General features: G+C 41.7%; 1 protein-coding gene across 2 annotated transcripts in view; it reads left to right on the forward strand.

The window, feature by feature from the left end:
- Window positions 1-447: 447 nt before the first annotated feature.
- The window catches only part of ZFYVE9 (zinc finger FYVE-type containing 9), a 186,317-nt gene continuing 167,037 nt past the window's right edge, over window positions 448-19,727 (forward strand). For both annotated transcript variants that reach the window (XM_068539868.1, XM_068539869.1), the window contains exon 1: window positions 448-769. The gene's annotated coding sequence lies outside the window, so the exon portion shown is untranslated. The remainder of the gene's footprint in view (window positions 770-19,727) is intronic.

Here is a 19,727-nt window from a genome sequence, read left to right on the forward strand (position 1 = left end):
AGGATTGGGGGAGGGGGGGGGAAGGCTGGTTCTGGGTCACTCTTCTTTCATCCAGACACCCTGAAAGGATTAGGAGGGATCCCCCTTGAATCATGAGAGATGAAAACGAGGCGATTCCCTCACACTCCTGCTCTCGAGTGAAGGTCCGAGTGACGGGAACGTTCACGTACCTTCTGGAGAGAAAGAAAAGGTGCAAAGGTGCTCAGGGCCTGAGGACTGGGGAGAGGGGAGGGAACCCACCAACGTCGGTGGGGACCGAGGGGCTTCCGGCTCCCGGGAGGCGTAGTCGGGAGCGGGCCGGGGGCCCGAGGGCTGCGCAAGGAACACGGGGCCCCGCCAACGCCAGGCCGCGCTCCCTCGCGTTCCCTGCAGCTCGTGCCCGGGCGGCCGCCGCAGTCCCCGCGCCGTAGCCGGGCGTGGGGTCCAGGGGGCGCTGTGGCCCAGCGGCGCCGGCGGCGGGAGCGGCCACGGCGACGCTGGAGGCTTCGCGGAGGATCCCCGCTTGCAGCACCTCGGTTGTCCCGCCGCAGCCTTGCGCCCCCGGCCCGGCTCAGCGGCGCTCCTGCGGGATCCGCGTGGCTGCGGCGGCCCAGGAGCCCGATGCGGCTCGGCGGGCGCTGGGCCTCAGGAGCAGCGGCAACCACAGCTCCTTCAGGAGTGGGAGGCTTCGCGGCGGCGCCTGGGGCCGGGCCGGTGCCCTCCGGAGGAGGCTGTCTGCTCAGGGACGACCCCCACGGCCATGCTGAGGCGGCGGCGGCCGCTGCTCGAGGTGAGTGTGGCGCGGCGCGGCGCGGTCCCGTGCTCGCTGGCCTTCGGCCGCCCGGGAAGGTCCTGGGTAAGCCCTCGGGCCGGGCGGACGGGGCGTCCTGCCGCTGCGGCCGCCTCCCCCACCCCGCGGCGAGGGGGGCCTCAGCCCTTCTTTCTCGCGTCCCCCGGGAGGCCGGAGGCGCGTGGGGGGCGACTAGGCCCCGCGTCGCCGGGAAGCCCTCGCCCCGGCCTGGGCTCCGGGGCGGCCGGGTGTGTGGAGCGGGGGACTGGCAGGGTCGTTGGCACCCTTCGGTTTGGCCCCGGCGCCGGGCCGAGCGCAGCCTCTTACCCTGGGCCCCGCACGTACATCCCGGAGGGAGGCAGAGATCGCCTGTTTGCGAACAGCCAGGGCTTTTCCGCGCCCCATGCTGAGTCCCGCAGAGTCCCGGGGGGAGGGGCGGGAGAGCAGGGAGAGAGAAAGAGCGCAGAAAGTGCGGGGCCCTGAAAGCCCTAGGAACTCCTGGAGTGTCATGCACCCACCTGACTGGGCTGAAAACAACCGTTTGCGTCTTATTTGAGGTGAAATTTCATCACCTACCGGTAGCTCATCTTTGCCTTCTTCTGTTACATTTTGCTTCTAAGCGTGGTTTGCCTTGGAGAAAGCCCCCTCCCAGCTTTGCGATGTTAAGTTTCCTAGATAAATACAATTAGAACAATATCTTAAAAAAAAAAAAACAAAACACCAAAGGTCTGGTCCCCCGCCCCGCCATGAGAGAGTGTAAATATTTTAATGCCTCAGTCCTCGTTACAGAATTGTCTTCCTAAATAGATCCATAGGATAGATGACAAGAGGATTTTAAAAAGTCATGCTAATAACAGATACCTGATAGAAATAGGACATATTCTAAATTTTAGTAGTTAAGTGATTTGTTCTGGTATTAATTTAAAAAAAGTTAGTGATTACAGTTTGGTACCATAAGTCAGATATTTGGGTGTTTGTAGTTTATGATAAATGTGGTTCAGGTTATTCTTGTTTCCCATTATGTATGTGAAGGTTGTAGGATTAATAAATACTTATAAAACTTTTATAATCCTGAAAAAAAATGCTTATTGTAGAAAGTTCAGAAAGTACAGAGAGGTACTATGCCAACCCTCAGTAAATATTTAATAACGGGGGAAAAGTCACCCATAATCTCAGAACATTTTGATGGTCATTTAAAGTTTAAAATGGGCTTGTATTGTTGGTGATTAAATTATTTTCTCTGTATTAGGTTCAAAGTTAACTGTTCCATTTTACTGTTGAACATCCAGTCATTTGTATAAGACCTATAAAAATGTTTTACTAAATTACATTGCAGTCATAGTTGAATTCATCAATTAAAACAGAATAACATGGGTAACTACCTAAAAGACCCCTGATTTACCTTCTGTGCAGCATGTGAAGCTCCAGGTCTAGGGAGGTTTTGTGTATTAGACGTTTTTTGGGGACCTGTCCTATTCGATGCCATAGCCTTGTATTGTTTTTGTAAGATTTTTGCTTAAATATTTATAACTGTAAAAAAATGGCTCCATTAAAAAATTTGGGGGAGGTAGATGAATTTAGGTTTAAAAAAATCTAATTCAGTTCTTAGTGTGTCCCTAAAGACTACCAACATTAGAATCAGCTAAGAGTGCTTATTAAAATATGCAGATTCCTGGCCACTTGAATCAGAATTTCTAGAAATGGTAGTGGCCCAAGGAGCTTCACTTTTATCAAGCTCCCCAGTTCTTAGTCCTACTAAAGTTTGAGAATCACTGGTAATAAGTTTAAAGTTAATTAACCTTGTCAAGCTGAGTGAAAGTATCTGTTTTCTAGCAAAGCTATAAATCTTAAGTGGCAATACAGTCATTTCTCATAGCGACAGATAATGGTGGTAATCTTAGAAAAATCATATTTCTAGGGACAGCTGATTCAACCAACAAACATTTCTAGGGGCAGCTGATTCAACCAACGATCATTTATTGAGAGCCTTTTCTGGTAGCTGTGGTGTTACAGAAGGATACCTGACCACTTACCTTGGCTCTTAATCTTGGACTTCAATGTCATTGTCTGTAAAATGCAGATAGTTATCATACTTATCTTGCAAGGCTTTTAGGATAAATGCATCTGAAAAAGCTTTGTAATCTGTGAAAGATCTTTATAAAATTTTAGCTGTTAATATTAAGTACCAGGTACTGTCTTTGGTGTTTTGAGAAACACAAAAATGACCAAGGTCTGTGCTAGCAACTAGCTAATTGTGGAAGCAGGACATGTTTAATTAACTGTTTTTTAAAATAAATTTATTTATTTATTTTATTTATTTATTTTTGGCTGCATTGGGTCTTCGTTGCTGTGCGTGGCCTTTCTCTAGTTGTGGCGAGTGGGGGCTACTCTTCGTTGTGGTGCGCTGGCCTCTCATTGTCGTGACTTCTCTTGTTGTGGAGCACGGGCTCTAGCCGCACGGGCTTCAGTAGTTGTGACACATAGGCTCAGTAGTTGTGGCTTGCGGGCTCTAGAGCACAGGCTCAGTAGTTGTGGTGCACGGGCTTAATTGCTCTGTGGCATGTGGGATCTTCCCGGACCAGGGCTCGAACCTGTGTCCGCATTGGCAGGCGGATTCTTAACCACTGCGCCACTAGGGAAGTCCTAATTAACTGTTATAAGGCAGAGTCAGATAAGTGTTGTAATTGAGTGGAACATGCTGGATCTCTATTTAAGGCTTCTATGTTTAATCCAGTAGCTTGCCCTTTAAGAATATTAATAATTTTTATGTATGGTCATTCCTTTTTCTTCTAATTCCTGATTCAGTGTTTTATTCCTTAAGGAGAAAATTGTATGTTGCCTGGTGAGCAATAGTTTTATGTTAACTCCTTGAGAAAGACGGTGTGAGTGGAGATGATCCCATTTCTTCCTGTTACATTCCATTCAGTAAACTTTTATTTGGCACCTGTTATGTGCTGGCCGCAGACTAGTTGCAGGGCACAAAGCTTCTTTAAAAGATAACTGCTTGGATTTTAACTTAAATTCTCATGTTGCTAAAGCGATGGTGTGTGTGGTGTGTTTTGTGGTTGTTAATTGCATGATGTGGTGCAGAATATGGAGTCAGATGTGAGTACGAATCCTTACTGCAGTCTTACTGCACTCTTATAGCAATGTGACATTTAGATCCTGAGTTTCTTCTTATGTGCTATTGGCGTAATGGTACCCCTCAGTAGTCAGGGCAGTAGAACAGGTTCCATGAGATAAAAGTAATCAAAAGCAATTAACTCAGTGTCTGTCACATAGAAGGTGCTCAATAAATGCTCAATTCCATTCCTCCTTTTGGAGAAAACAAAAACAAAAACCAGGCATTGGAATTTCTGTGTGACTTAAAACTTGGTAGCTTTAATTTTTTAGAGAATGAGTTTACTTTTGGAATTCTTTGAAATTTTTGATAGAAAACAACTTTGATCTTAACTATTACACATATTTTCCATTTCATTTTTAGCGAATAAATTAGCTCTTCCCTGTGTCTAGCTAATAAATTAGCCATTCTCTGTGAAAATATATTTGTTACATTTTCAGAGTTTTATTCATTTTTCAATTATTCATTTTCAGTTTTACGTGATCTTTGATTTTACTTGTGTGTACCTGACTTGCATTATTTGGAACAACATTCTTAGTATATAATAATCAGTGAAAGATACATAGTTGCAGTTACCAAATAGAAATAGTTCATATACTTAGTTTTCAAAAAGCAGTATCAATTTATTAAACTTACATTATTTAAGAATTGAAGAATCTTCAAAACATAGACTTTTCCTTACATAACCGCAGTAGATTATAACTAGATTTTTATAACCTGTCAGATATGGGGTCCAGTCTTTTCTTATAACCTGTATAACCCTGGACAAGTTTCTTACCCCCTTTAAGCCTCAATTTATTCTCCTATAAAACGAAGCTGATAATACCCATCTTATAGGATTATTGCGAGGATTAAATGATATAATGTGTAAGTCAGAGCTGTAATTCAGTCCCATGAGTCCTGGTAAATCAGTGTTACCCTTGAAGTGGAAACTATACTTCTTGTTTACTTCTGTTTGAAAGAGCTTGAAAGGTCATTATTTATGGAGTTTACTACCAAGAATATAAAATCAGTATGATCAATTTGTAAGTATTAAAGATTGCTAAATTAAGGAGAAACCAAGGTATCAGTATTAGTATTTTAATTGTGTAGTTAGTAGAATGTCTTCCACTTTATAATACTCCATAAGTTTTATTTAATAAAATAATTTAAATGTTATTTATAAAATATTTCCTGTTAAAAATTTTTCTTTTGAATTATTATAAATAGCCCATTCACAGAACTGAACTATTAGAAAAATTAAAACAGTATATACTGTTTTGTATTTATGAAGTACTTTTTGAGAGCCTTTAATAAAATAAGGTAAAGATGAGGAAATTTCTTTGGACACACTGAAATCAAGAAGGCATTGAATTCACATTGGGCAAGGGAGGCTTAATGCATGTTGATGAGGCTGTTGAGGTGTTCAGGATTTTATATTACAGAACTCTTTGTAAAAATCCTAAACTTTTTTCTGTAAATTATCTTTTAGTTTAAATTCCTTACATTTGTTTATTTAAGCTTAAAAATGCTTTTGCGGCCCTAGCTTTTGACTATAATAGTTTCTTTAGTTGATAATTCTGTAGTGATTTATCATCTTTTCAACTTTTTGGTTGTTTATGATAATACATCCTCAAGGGTATGTGACTTAATATCAATGATGGTAGTTCTGTTGCATTTTAAAAAATACAGAAGTAGTAAATTCATGCCTTAGATTAAAAAAATTGAACTTAAATGGAAATTTGTTAAAAATTCTTTATTCTTTTTTATTTTGGCTATGTTGGGTCTTCGTTGCTGCGCGCGGGCTTTCTCTAGTTGCTTTGAGCGGGAGCTACTCTTTGTTGCAGTGCACGGGCTTCTCATTGTCGTGGCTTCTCTTTGTTGCAAAGCATGGGCTCTAGGTGCGCGGGCTTCGGTAGTTGCAGCACGTGGGCTTCAGTAGTTGTGGCCCTCGGGCTCTGGAGCGCAGGCTCAGTAGTTGTGGCGCATGGGCTTAGTTGCTCCATGGCATGTGGGATCTTGTCGTACCAGGGATTGAACCCATGTCCTCTGCATTGGCAGGCGGATTCTTAACCATGGCGCCACCAGGGAAGTCCCAAAATTCTTTATTCTTATATGTAGTATAGTCCCCTATTGTTTGTTTCCATTCAGAGTATTAAAGCTTTTTCTATGAGGTTTTATAGGACATAGTTCACAGTCAGCAATAATGACTTGCTAATGTTTCTAAAGCTTTTTCAAACTAGTTAGGAAATTCTGCGGGGAACCATTATTTGAGTAAACAGAGTGCATTTGGGGCCTCCATTCTACATACAGTGGATCAGCCACAGTGTTTTCCCATTTGATAATCATCACTTTTAGATCTTTTAATGCTGATTTTGAACTGAGTGGGCTGAAAGTTATACAAGATTGTATAACTCGTTTGTTACACAATCTTATAGTTGCTTTGGATGCCGTAATTTCTATATAAAGCTATAAAAAACAGCAGTTCTGGAGTCTTTTTGCTGGTATTAATGAAGAGGTAAGCATTTCTGTTTGTAACAGTTCTCTTCTAACCTCTCATGGTAGTTTATCTACCAGAATTTGTTTTATTAAAATGAAGAAAGAGTAAATCATATGTTATTATTATTTCAAAACACAACAGAGCCTATCTCAGAATTCTGTTTATTAAAATAAAGGATGAGTGGTATCAAAATTTTGTGAAAATATTCCGTCAGGGTTTATGTAATTTTTAATCTCCATTTTTCATTTTCAATTGAATGAGAGAAACAACCTCTAAAAAGTAATTGAAGTAAAACACTGCCAGTTTGAGAAAAAATTTAAAACTTCAGAATACATCATCTAGACCTTTTTGTAATTCTGGTGATGTAATAGCTGCCAAAGTTTTTTGTTTTTGTTGTTTTAAAAAATTAGTAGCTAAAGTAAATTATTTTTGAGATTGTTGTGAGGTCACTCTTGGAAATTTCTGCTCAATGGTTAAAAAACAAGATTAAGATTCTTTATTCTGGCACAGCCCTTCATGGTCTGTTTCCAACCTAATCCATGGGGTCTACTATTCATTGGCCAATGAGTATTGTATCATATTATGCCTATAATAAACCTCTAGCTTGCCTGGGCGTTTTATAAAATGTGTGTGGCTAAAATGGGAAGTAAAATGTAAAATGTAGCTGCATGCCCCATTATCCAGTCCTCCCAAGATTCCAGGTTTACAACATTTTCCTTGATTTCTTTTGCCTTTTATTACTTATTTGTGTAATGTAAAAGTTTTGTCAACGGTGTGCTATCTTTCTGGTGGGTGTTTCATGTCTGTTATTTATAATTCTTAAAATGATCCTATAATACCCATGGTATCATGGATGTTTTACAGCTGAAGGAACTGAAGCTTGAAGAGTTTTATTGACTTTCCTAAGTCCATATCCATGATTCAAACCATATAACTCTGACAACAAACTCCACACTCTTTTTCATCATGTGAACTTCCCCATGTGTTCTGTATTTGTTTTATTATAAGATTTTCCATAGTGCTTTAGGAAGTATTCAAATTAGAAGAGCATAACTTTAGTTGATTTGCCTTTGAAGTATGCTATTGGCATGTAGCAATCTATATTAAAAAAATGATGTGTATGTGCATGTATTTGGGGAATTTCCGCTTTCATATACTTATTTTTGAAGTAGATAAATGCCTGCTTTGTGATTATTAGATAAGTATACTAACTGATCTCTGGACCTCATTTTTCTGATCTGAAAATGAGTGGTGGGCTAGATGTTAAGGCCCTTTCCACATTTAATATTCTATTCAATATTTCTAAAGAAGAGCTCAATGAAAAGATAGATGGCATGTGGACAGCTCTAGGCGGTGGTGACTAAATGTCATTAATGAAGTAACAGCGTGGGGGGGCAGTGGGCTGTGGGCAGTGGCTGAGGAAGATAGGAGAATCAAGACCAAGGGATTGTAATTTACATAAAAGTTTTCCCTGTAATGAATGAAGAGAATATATTTCTGAATAAAAACACAAAAACTCTGGAAATTAGCTGGATGAATAGTTTGTGACTGAGGCCTTTTCCCTCTCTACCTGTTATTCCCTTTCTTCTGCCCTTTCTTGTGATGTGTTTTTATGTTTGTGAAAAATGCATATAGAGCTGTGTTATATGAAAATAACCAGATCACCAGTAGCACACTTGAAATAATTAAAGCTTTCATATTGCTCATAAAGTGAGAATTCAGTAATTAAAATGTGGACCCATTGTTGTAGATCTTAAGAGAATTTGTTGAGAAAGCAAAGGAGGGCATGTTTTGCATTCAAAAAGGATAAAATGCATTTTAGTGACAAAACTTTTATATAGCCTACCCACCATGGAGGTATTAGAGATGCTAATATTGACGTGTAGGTAATCAAGTGATGTTTTGACTGGTTGGAAAATTGTTACCCAGCTAGAAAATTGTCATACTTTTCCTTGTTAGCTTTTTCTGCAGTCCTTGGATCAGTGAATCTTGACTTGGCAAAGAAATCATCCTCAACCAGGAGCAAGGAAGTGTTCTTTAGTCAAATACAATAAATTTGGGGTTTTTTTAGCATACTAGATCCCTCAGGTAGAGATTTGTAACTGCACATTAGTATTTTAAAAACTGAGGAGTAAAAGTAAAGAAATTTGTTTCACTTTATTTAGCAGTATATTACCCAGACTAATTGGCCGTGGAACCCTTTTTATCCACATAATAGTTAGTAGTACAGCTTTTACTGATCTAGGTCAACTTTTATCTGTTTTATAAAGCCTTACCCTCACAATATCCATGGCTATTTGAACCCTCCGGTGATCAGCCCTGATTACTTCCTGAAGGACTTCATTCTGTTGTCAGTTACTATTGATTATTAGAAAATTTCTTTTGTATTTAACCAAAGATCTGCTTTTCTTTAACATCTATCCTTTTGTTGTTTTCGTCTCTAAAATTATACAGAATAAATACTCTCATTTTAATATCTGAAGCTGACAAGATAATATCTTGTCTTCCCTGGCATAGTAATTAAAAGCTCAGACTTTGGAGTTAGACTGCCTGGGTTCAAATTTTAGTTTCACTGCTTTTGCCTTGTGATCTTGGGCAAGTTAATTAATGTCTCTGTGCCTCAGTTTCCTCATCTGTAAAGGGAATAACAGTAGTACTTCAGTGGACTAAATGAGATGATCCATATAAAGAGTTAATTACAAAGTGTGTTGGTTTGGTCCTCTGGGAAGCATTGATATTTTTTTTTTGGCTGTGTTTGGTCTTCGTTGCTGCGCGAGGGCTTTCTCTACTTGCGGCGAGTGGGGGCCACTCCTCGTTGCAGTGCACGGGCTTCTCATTGCGGTGGCCTCTCTTGTTGCGGAGCGTAGGCTCTAGCTGCGCGGACTTCGGTAGTTGTGGCGTGTGGGCTTAGTTGCTCCGCGCCATGTGGGATCTTCCCGGACCAGGGCTCTGAACCTGGCTCCCTTGCATTGGCAGGCAGATTCTCAACCACTGTGCCACCAGGGAAGTCCCCCCTGGGAAGCATTGAGTTGGAGTTACTAGTGCAAGGGATTTTTATGCGGGGTAGGTAATAGAATGCCTGTGAAGGGAAAGGGAGAAGCTGAACTGACCAAGGAGAACCTCAGTCTGTGATGCAGATCTGGAAAAAAAATCTAGGACAACCCAATAAGAAGCTCCAGAGCAAAAAACTGCCTGTTAGAGGAGTCCTGCATTAGGAAGAAATGGCCAGGTTCTAGAAAATCCACTGTGTTTAGTCACTGGCTAGGAGCTGCCCAAGGAGAGTGTGGACTCCCCTGGAAAGCTGAGATGAAGTCTTATATGCTGCAGCTGGAGGCTACTAGCTAACTGTATTCCTTGTACCTGAATGCAGGTTCTTTTTTGAAGGGAGATCCAAGTGATTGCCACAGTCCCTTTCTTACGCTGTGCGGATCTGTGTCTCTAAACATTTTCTGAGAGCAGCTCCTCCATTTCCATGGACCTCTCTTCCTAATGGGAAAGTTAAAAGTAGGATAGTGAGACAGGCTTCAGCCTCCATCTCTGTAGCTGGTCTCCAGGTCACAGTGGTTCTCTTTGTCTCCTCCACTATCCAGTCTGAATTCTTGCCATTAGCTATCATTTCTGAAGTTCTTGGTGGTTTGTCTAGTGGTATGACCCAACCCTCATTTTTTATTTAAAATTTTATTTTTGGCTCCGTTGGGTCTTTGTTGCTGCATGTGGGCTTTCTCTAGTTGCCGTGAGCGGGGGGCTACTCTTTGCTGCGGTGACGGGCTTCTCATTGTGGTGGCTTCTCTTGCTGCGGAGCATGGGCTCTAGGCACGCGGGCTTCAGTAGTTGTGTCAGACGGGCTCTAGAGCACAGGCTCAGTAATTGTGGTGTCCGGGCTTAGTTGCTCCACGGCATGTGGGATCTTCCCGGACCAGGGCTCGAACCCATGTCCCCTGCATTGGCAGGCGGATTCTTAACCATTGCGCCACCAGGGAAGCCCCAGCCCTCATTTCTGAGGGGTCTGAGAACCACGCTCTTCTCAGGCTGGAGTGGTTGCATTTGTCTGTTCACAGTCACAATTGGGCAGGGGAGTATCAAGTGGTACCCAAATGGATCATCTGAATTCCAGATATACTCCTTGATCCCATTATGTAACAGCAGCCCTACTTCACCTGAGGATGAGGTTTAATTAGCCTCATTGTGGTGATTCTACTTCTTGTCTCCTGGTCGCGGGATACACAGAGTCCCAAATTCCCAGGCTGCAGCTGTAATTTATATAGTTCATTATGATCCTTGATATGTCTCCTGGCAAAAGTGTGCCTAGAACCTTTAACTTTTTTTTTTTTAAACATCTTTATTGGAGTATAATTGCTTTACAATGTTGTGTTAGTTTCTGCTGTATAACAAAGAAAAGCAGCTATATGTATACGTATATCCCCATATCCCCTAGCCAGTTGGTCAGCTTGAGGCATAGTGCTGTATTGGGGGCTCAGCGTCGTTCATTGGTTGGATGTTCAGAGTTGACAGTAGCTTGTTTGGGCCTTGGTAAGTGGGCATCCATGCCTCCTTCTCTGCTTCCATCTTCATTTCTGTTACAGTGGCTTCTCTCTTCATGTTCCCATCATGCCAGTTCTGGGTGGCTAATGTCAGCTGTCTGAGTTACTTTGTCTATTTGGTTGTTCATTGTCTCTTCTGCATTGGATGCTTTCTGATGGGCATTAACACGTGAAAAAGATTTTCACACTTTATGCTCGCTCCTATATGTTCATTCATTTGCCTCCACTCATATCTTCTTGCATCCATTGTACAGTCTTTTCCCTTAAAGACCCCTAACCAGGTAGGTACTCAGTCCATTTGCCATTGCCCATGAGTCTGTATATATTCTCATCTCAGGCCACATTTCTTTCTACACAAAGTACATCACTTGAAGCTCCATCTTAGGGAGACTTTCCCTTTCCACTGTCACGGTCACCCCTAAGTGTGGCTGTAATGAACCTGTTGTTTTTTTTCAGCTTGCATTCACATACTGAGCTGACCTATTTATAAGCCAAGCTTTGGCTTTTATGTCCTCCTTAACTTGGTTGTATAGGATCCTCCAAACAGCTATAGATGTGAGCTGAGGAAGGGTGCTGGCACAACTGTGGTGTCAGGGAAGTCTTGACTGCCTACTTACGTAGCTTACTTGTGCCCTTTGGTTCTGCTTGGGTTTGATTTTTGATGTACTATTTCCATCTCATAATGGATTGTTACTGAGCTCACTTGAGTTTATGACTTGGAGAGTCCTGTTGAGCCCAGCTCATTATGGGCAGTTCTGGACATATGGTGCCCAATGGTCAAGCGTTCTGTCCCTTCCAGAGCCCAGTAGCACAGCAGGAATTGTTTTTCTAATAGCATGACTTTTCTGCAGAACTCCAGGGGCCTGCCTGCATTGTAATTCTCCCACTTGGGCTTGCTATAAAGTCTGTACTGTGTCTTTCCCCACCATTTATACCTCCAATAGCATAGGAACTGCTTGCACTACAACCTGGACCTACTGCAGAGTTGTTTACTCCACTCAAAGCTGGCAGCCTTTCATATTACTCAGTACATGGGCCACAGCAGTGTATAGAATGTGTTGACTCTAGAATCTGAAGAAACCTAGCAGACCTTGTGCTTCCCTTTTTTTTTTTTTTTTTAATAGTAAGGATAATAGTAAGGATGCAAGATGCAGCAGTTTGTCTTTTGCTTTGGAGGGAGTGTGTTGGCATAACCTTAACCACTGGATTCCTAAAACTTCACTGAAATGGCAGATCCCTGAATATTCATAGTTTTTCTCCCATCCTTTGGAGCACATATATCCTTCAGCGTGCTAGCCATCTCTTGATCATCTTGCACGATCAACATGATGTCATTGATTTACTAGATTAGTGTGCTATTCTGAGTTCAGATCTCTTCAGACTATCTTATGACAGAGTAGGACAATTAATATAGCCCTGAGGCAAAACTGAGTGTATACTGTTGTTTACTCCATGTGAAAGGAACTATTTCTGATTGGGATAGAAAAGAACTCATTTGCCAAATCAATGGCTGCATGCCATGTACCTGAGGCTATATATATCTGCTGTAGCAAACATATTACATCCAGCATGGTAGCTATGGTCATGGCTGCTACTTGGTTGAACTGTGGTAGTCTTCAGTCATTCTCTAGGATCCAGCTGGTTTCTACAGAGGACAGACTAGTGGATTAAACAAACATATGAAAGGGACCACTACCCCCACATCTTTGAGATCCTTAAGGGTGGCGCTAATCTCTGCCATTCCTCTTACCTCCACCCCCGACACAATATTTTTTTGATTTACTGTTTTGGCCAAGGAGTGGGGAGACATTTTTAGGTCTCATTTGGCCTTTCAATTGCTAAGTATGCCAATCCTGTTTATGTATTCAGGGCCTGGGAAAATAAGTGCTGGGTAGGTCAGTGGACTGTGGACCTACCATAAGCTAGACTTTGGCCAGAACTCTATTTCTTACTTAGTTCCTATATTCCTTCCCCTGTAACTGGGCCATAATTATGTTCCACGTTTCTGGATATCAACATTAACTCAGCCTCTGTGACCAGTAGTTCTTCAGATGTCTGGGTATTTTCCTTTCCCCACTATACCTATATAGTCACCTGAGTAAATAGTCATACGTCCCTTTGGGGAAATATATATATATATATATATAAAATTTGTTGCAGGGTCCTTACTCCTGGGGACCCATCCATCTCTTTAAGTCCATCAGTCTGGATCTGAAAACTGGCTCAGGTCCAGGAATTAGGCAAGGGAGAGTAGCTTTTTATTGAGGCAACTACTCTCAGTCTTGTGCTTATCTGTTCTTGCCTTGCTTTGATTGTGTATATATTAATAAGCAGCACTGTTGTTGATTGCCTGTCTATTTTGCTCTAATGACACCAAGTTCTGTTAGCTCCCTCCCCGGCTCCCAGTGGGTCAAGCTTTATTGGCTGTCTCCCACCTTGCAAGTCATGATGATAGTGTGGTCCATTAGCTTCTGTTATTTTGTTTTTTTGTAATAAACTTATTTACTTTATTTTTGGCTGCATTGGGTCTTCATTGCTGCGTGCAGTCTTTCTCTAGTTGCTGCGAGCGGGGGCTACTCTTCGTTGCAGTGCACGGGCTTCTCATTGCGGTGGCTTCTCTTGTTGCAGAGCATGGGCTCCAGGCACGCGGGCTTCAGTAGTTGTGGCACATGGGCTTAGTAGTTGTGGCTCGTGGGCTCTAGAGCGCAGGCTCAGTAGTTGTGGCGCACGGGCTTAGTTGCTCCGCGGCATGTGGGATCTTCCCGGACCAGGGATTGAACCCATGTCCCCTGCATTGGCAGGCAGATTCTTAACTACTGCACCACCAGGGAAGTCCCTAGCTTCCGGTTTTAAGTGCTACCACCTGGCTGCTGTTGCTTCAGAGCCCCATCATTGCCATCATCAGTGAACCAATTTCTGTGACAGCCTCTACTATAGAGGAGAGCCACCACTTAAATTCTTAGTGATGCTAAGGTCTGTCTCACCAGTGTATTCCTGATGGCCTTGGTGTGTGGTGTGTCTAATCGGCCCTCTTATGGAACATAATTGTCTGGTGGGTCTTCTGACCTCACATAATATATCCACTCCAGCATTCCCCCTTTCCTGAGCCTTTAATCCCATTATCCATTCTCTGCCATAGTAATTTAGGCATTTCAACTTCATTCAGTGTGGGCTGTTTTTTCCAGGCTTCTGGAAGTCACCCTAGCAGTGAGTTACAAAACCCTAAGTCCTTGTCACAGTGGTAATCCCCATATTCTGAGACAGTGGCCTTCCACCTCCCAACCAAACTTTACCTTATTCAGTAATGTTTTGGCCTCCTTGATTAAGTACTCTCAAAATCCAGCACTGTGGGTATCCTCACTGATCCGGCTGGTATATGCTGGCTAATTCTTGCAGCAACTTTGGGGTGTTGTCTCTTTTCTCTCTTATCAGGCCCAAGATGTCCTTAACAGGATTAACATTAATTATTATCATGGAACCAGGAGTGGAGGTGGGGGGCAGATCTTGAGGGGAGCTCTTGTTGCCTTGCAGGCGAGAGACCTCTGAAGTGTATTCCTGCACAGTGGGAAGTGCCAACATCATCTCTGCAGACGCTGGGAGTGCAGAGGAGTCTGGAGAATCAAAATCTTTGGGGGCAACCATCTTAGTTGTCACTACCCCATCTATCAGGCTTCCATGTTTTCCAAACCAGGACCCTGACCGTAGTATAACAAACCTGCCCTGACTGAGCATTCAGCCATCTTTGAAGCATTTCTGCCTTTAACTATCTTTTTCTGCTCTTTCACTGTAAGTGATAAGGACTTGTTTGTGAGCTACCAGAGAGCCCTCTGGCTTTCACACTTAGTTTCCAATTGTTAGCTGCCCTTTCTAGGGAGTCTGTACAACTAACAGCCAGCCATTCCATTGTTCTTATTTGTATTGTTCCCCTTACACTTTTCAGACATCACAGTCATTACACCACACGGCATGTTCCGCTTCGTTTTTTTTTAAAATTAATTAATTAATTAATTAATTAATTATTGGCTGAGTTGGGTCTTTGTTGCTGCGCATGGGCTTTCTCTAGTTGCAGCGAGCGGGGGGCTACTCTTCGTTGCGGTGCATGGGCTTCTCATTGCTGTGGCTTCTCTTGTTGCAGAGCACGGGCTCTAAGCGTGCGGGCTTCAGTAGTTGTGGCTTGTGAGCTCTAGAGCGCAGGCTCAGTAGTTGTGGCGAACGGGCTTAGTTGCTCCACGACATGTGGGATCTTCCCGGACCAGGGCTCAAACCCGTGTCCCCTGCATTGGCAGGCGGATTTTTAACCACTGCGCCACCAGGGAAGCCCGCGTGTTCCTCTTTGGAAGCATTATCCCAAGAAAGTTTTAGCACTTTTCCCAAGAAGGTTTTAGCATTTGGACTACCATCTTGTTGCCCGGGGCAGTCTGTGCCTCACATACCTCCCAGGATGAGATCCTATTGCCGGTGGGACAGTAAGTGATCTAGTTTCCAAACCCCATTCTTACTTTCTGCTTTCTCAGTCCATTTCTGGTACCCCCTGTGCCAATTTGAGTTCTTCTGGAAGCCGATGTCAAGACAGAGTTAGGAATACAAGAGGTATAAGGGGGAGGGGGAGGATTCCTATGAAAGGAAAGGAGAGGAAACAGAATTGGCAGGGAGAGCCTCAGAGTGTGATTCAGATCTGACAGAGTCTCAGACTCAATGAGGGCTCCAGAGCAAAAATTCTTCATTTAGAGGGTCCTGTATTTGACAGAAATGGCCAGGCCTTAGTGCCGTGATATGATCAGCTGCCCAGGAAGAGAGTCATAGTCTCAGCTTGAGAGCTAGGGATCCTGAAGAGACTATAGCTGGAGGCTGCCAGCTGACTTCTAGGCTATGCTATCAATTATTAGAGGGTTGGAAGCATATCTTGTATTTAACCTATATCCTTGTTGAATCTTCTTGTGCTATTCATGCTCTTTTTAATTCCCTCTTTTCTTTTAAGTACGTTCCATGGAAAAAGTGGCTAGTTGAGTTTGCATATCCAATGATTGTGCAAATGCCTTCTTAAGACAACCATCACACTTTGGCATGCAGCAGAAGTGCCTTATTTGTACTTCCCATTTTTTCACACAGATCATTAAAAAGACATTTACTCAAGAGTTCAGGTTTAACGAAATTAATAATTTTTATTGCTTCATCGATGAAGTGAAACTGGCATTTTTTTAAAACTGAGAGTGCATGGCAGTGAAGAATATGACTACTAATAAAATTTGGTGTTGCCGCCTTGATTCGTGCTAAAGTGCAGACAGTTCTACCCACCACTGCTTTTGCACTGTGCAAATATGTCCATCAGTACAAATGTCAATACAGTGAAAAAGGCATACTAAGCTGTTATATCTTAGTGTTATTATGAAGTGTTTTTTTAATTGAGATGTAATTCAGATATAACAGTTTCAGGTGTACAACATAATGACTCAATATATGTATGAAAATAGTTTTGACCTCATATACTTCCTGGAAAATCTTGGGGATCTCCTTGAGTCTGTGGACCACACTTTAACAACCACTTAGAGTAGTCTAAACTCATTCCATTTTGTGCTTGGATGCTTTCAAGCAGCCTGAACTTTACTTTATACGATTACCTAGCTTGTTTTTAAACTTTCATAACAGCCTGGTTAGATAAGCTCTATTGAGTGTTTAACTGACTTAATCATTAAAAATGTTTTGATATTGCTTAGTCTGCACCCTTCCTTGTTTTTAATCCAAATGCTTTACTGCTTGCTCATACCTATTAACTCTACCCTGATGATTTAAAAAAAAAATAGTTTTAAGGTTTGCACTCCATACTTAACTCTGAACAAATCTCTTAAAAAAGTGCAGCAGTTGATCTTTTGACATTTAAATCCTGTGAGATTCTAGCAACAAAAATCCTTGTTTCTCTAGCTCCTTTGGGAAAAGGTAAATAAATTTAGGATTGGTGAAATATTTTTAGCAGACTCGTGAAATGAAAGCAAGTAGAAGTTTAGTTGTATTGTAGTATTTGCATTTTGTCACCATATCATACAGTGGTTTCTGTGAAATTTGGGGCTGCTTTAAGAGTGAGATGGGACTGCTTTCATTTAGTATAGTTCTTATTTAAGGGGACTATTAAAATCTCTCATAAGTGGAATTTGAAAATAGAAACAAATTAAGCTTGTGTTACATATTAGATTCCTGAATAGCAAATCCTAGATGGGTTATCAGGATTCTTTTAGTATACTGAAATTTTATTTTATTGATTTTTATTGGAAATAATTGGCAGTTGGTCAGCCTTCATCTGATTCGTGCATAAACCTCACCTACTACTCTTCCACTCACTTAATCTTCTCTTTGTCCTTCCTCTTCCCTCTTCTTGGAACTCTTTTCCCCTAGATATTTGTAGAGTTGCTTCCTGACATTTAGGTCTTGACAAAAATTCATTTTCTCAGTGAGACTTTCTCTATGTATAAAATTGTAACCCCCAATCTTTCCTTTTCTTCTTAAATTTTTCTCCTTAACATGTATCATCTAGTTTACCATATAAGTATTTTACATGTTTATGTTGTTTATTCTCCATTTCCACCCATTAGAATGTAAGCTCCACAAGGGCCAAGGTTTTGCCTATTTACTTGCAGCTTTATCCCCAGTGCTTAGACTTGTGCCAAGAACATAGCAGGTGCCCAAATGTTGGTTAAATGAATATTTATATCATATAAATATGAATTATATGTAGATTTTGATTGTAATTATATTTGTTGTAATGAGATTTGACCGAAAATCTTGCTCTTATGAAGTCTTTGTATCCTAGCTCCCTCTCCTCTTGTTCTCATTTTGATCTCAGTCTATAGCAAGCTCTTATATATATGTGTGTCTATATCTATGTATATTGTTTAAAAAGATTTTTTAAAAAAAATAAATTTATTTATTTATTTATTTATTTTTGGCTGTGTTGGGTCTTCGTTTCTGTGGAGGGCTTTCTCTCGTTGCGGCGAGCAGGGGCCACTCTTCATCGGGGTGCGCGGGCCTCTCACTGTCGCGGCCTCTCTTGTTGTGGAGCACAGGCTCCAGACGCGCAGGCTCAGTAGTTGTGGCTCGTGGGCCTAGTTGCTCCGCGGCATGTGGGATCTTCCCAGACCAGGGCTCGAACCCGTGTCCCCTGCATTGGCAGGCAGATTCTCAACCACTGCGCCACCTGGGAAGCCCAAGAAGATTTTTTAAAAAATACTTCTTTCCTCTTTTTTTCCAAATCTCCCAAATTTCACGTCTCTTTTAATACTCAGTTCAATGCTTTTTCATGAAGACTTTTCAGATTATTCTAAGCTGTAATGATTTCTGTTTCCTCTAAGTTTTTATAATATATTAATATTTGTACGTCTTTTACATTCTTTTTTGAAGTTTCTTTCTTTCCTTTTTTTTTTTTTGCTGTGCAGCTTGCAGGATCTTAGTTCCCCAACCAGGGATTGAACGCAGTAGTGAAAGCACAGAGTCCTAACCACTGGACCGCCAGGGAATTCCCGCTTTTACATTTGTCATGTAATTTTTCTGATTTCTGACTTGTATTTTGCATTTTTACCTAACTTTTCATGAGTATATGTCTTCCCAATTCTCCACTACATATTCATAAGTTTTTTGAGAAAGGAAAATTATATTTCTTAGTAGTGCCCAGTGAAGTACTTTACATTCATTCATTTATTTGCTCATTTAACAACAGTTATTGACACATTTACTCTGGCAAGACTGTGCTTAAGTGTTGAAGATAGAAAGAGGCATAAGACATCCTTGCTATCAAAGAATTAAAGGGCTAGTTGGGAAGGCAAACATGTAAATAATTAAATGCACCAGGTTCAGCGAGGACGATCAGTTCCACCATGGCTTTACTGAAACGGTGATGCTTGTGTTCAATATTGAAAAATTAGTAGGAGTTTGCCAGGAGGATAAAAAAGAGAGGGACAGTTTAAGCAAAGGAAACCTTGGGCACAAACATGTGGAGGTATGTGAAACAACGTTTTATTTGGGGAACTGCAAATAGTGTGGTATGGCAGTTTTAAGTGAGGACAGGAGTGGAGTTAGAGACCTAGGCATGGAGCCAGATAATGAAAAGCTTCATATACTATTTAAAAGAGTTAGATTTTTTTTATTTTAGGTAGGGCATGGGGAAACCAGTGAAGAGTTAAAAATGGTAGACCAATTGGTCATTGAGCTTTTAGAACAATTATTTTGGTGTCAGTATAGCAGATGGGTTGGAGGAGGACCAGAATGGATACAGGTATACCACTTGGGAAACTATTGAAATCTAAGCCAGAGATGGTAGTATGAATTAGGGTAATAACATCTGAGATAAAGAAAAAAGGTTGGATGCAGGAGGTATTTAAGACTTAGAAATGTTAGGATTGTTCGGACATAGGTGATGAGGAGAATGGTTCCTAGGTGTCTGGCCTGGGATTATTGAATGTATGGTGAAACCTTTACTTCTGGGTGCAGGAGGTATAATAGGTTTTAGGCAGTAGTTAAAGCCACAAGAGTGGATGAAACCATCCAGTGAGAACAAGTAGAGTGAAGACAGAAGAGGTCTGAGAACATAACTGGATAAAAATCATACTTACTAGACACACAGGGGGAAAGCCCACAGAAGGAGACAGAGAAGGAAAATCCATAGAAAGTACTATCAAGTTTTGTAGGAGAAAGGAAAGAGAGGTGTTTTTTTTAATTAATTAATTTTGGCTGCGTTGGGTCTTCGTTGCTGCGCACGGGCTTTCTCTAGTTGCGGTGCACGGGCTTCTCACTGGGGTGGCTTCTCCCTGGGTTGGCTTCTCTTGTTGCGGA

Source organism: Eschrichtius robustus, chromosome 3 (assembly GCF_028021215.1).
Source record: "Eschrichtius robustus isolate mEscRob2 chromosome 3, mEscRob2.pri, whole genome shotgun sequence".
NCBI lineage: Eukaryota > Metazoa > Chordata > Mammalia > Artiodactyla > Eschrichtiidae > Eschrichtius > Eschrichtius robustus.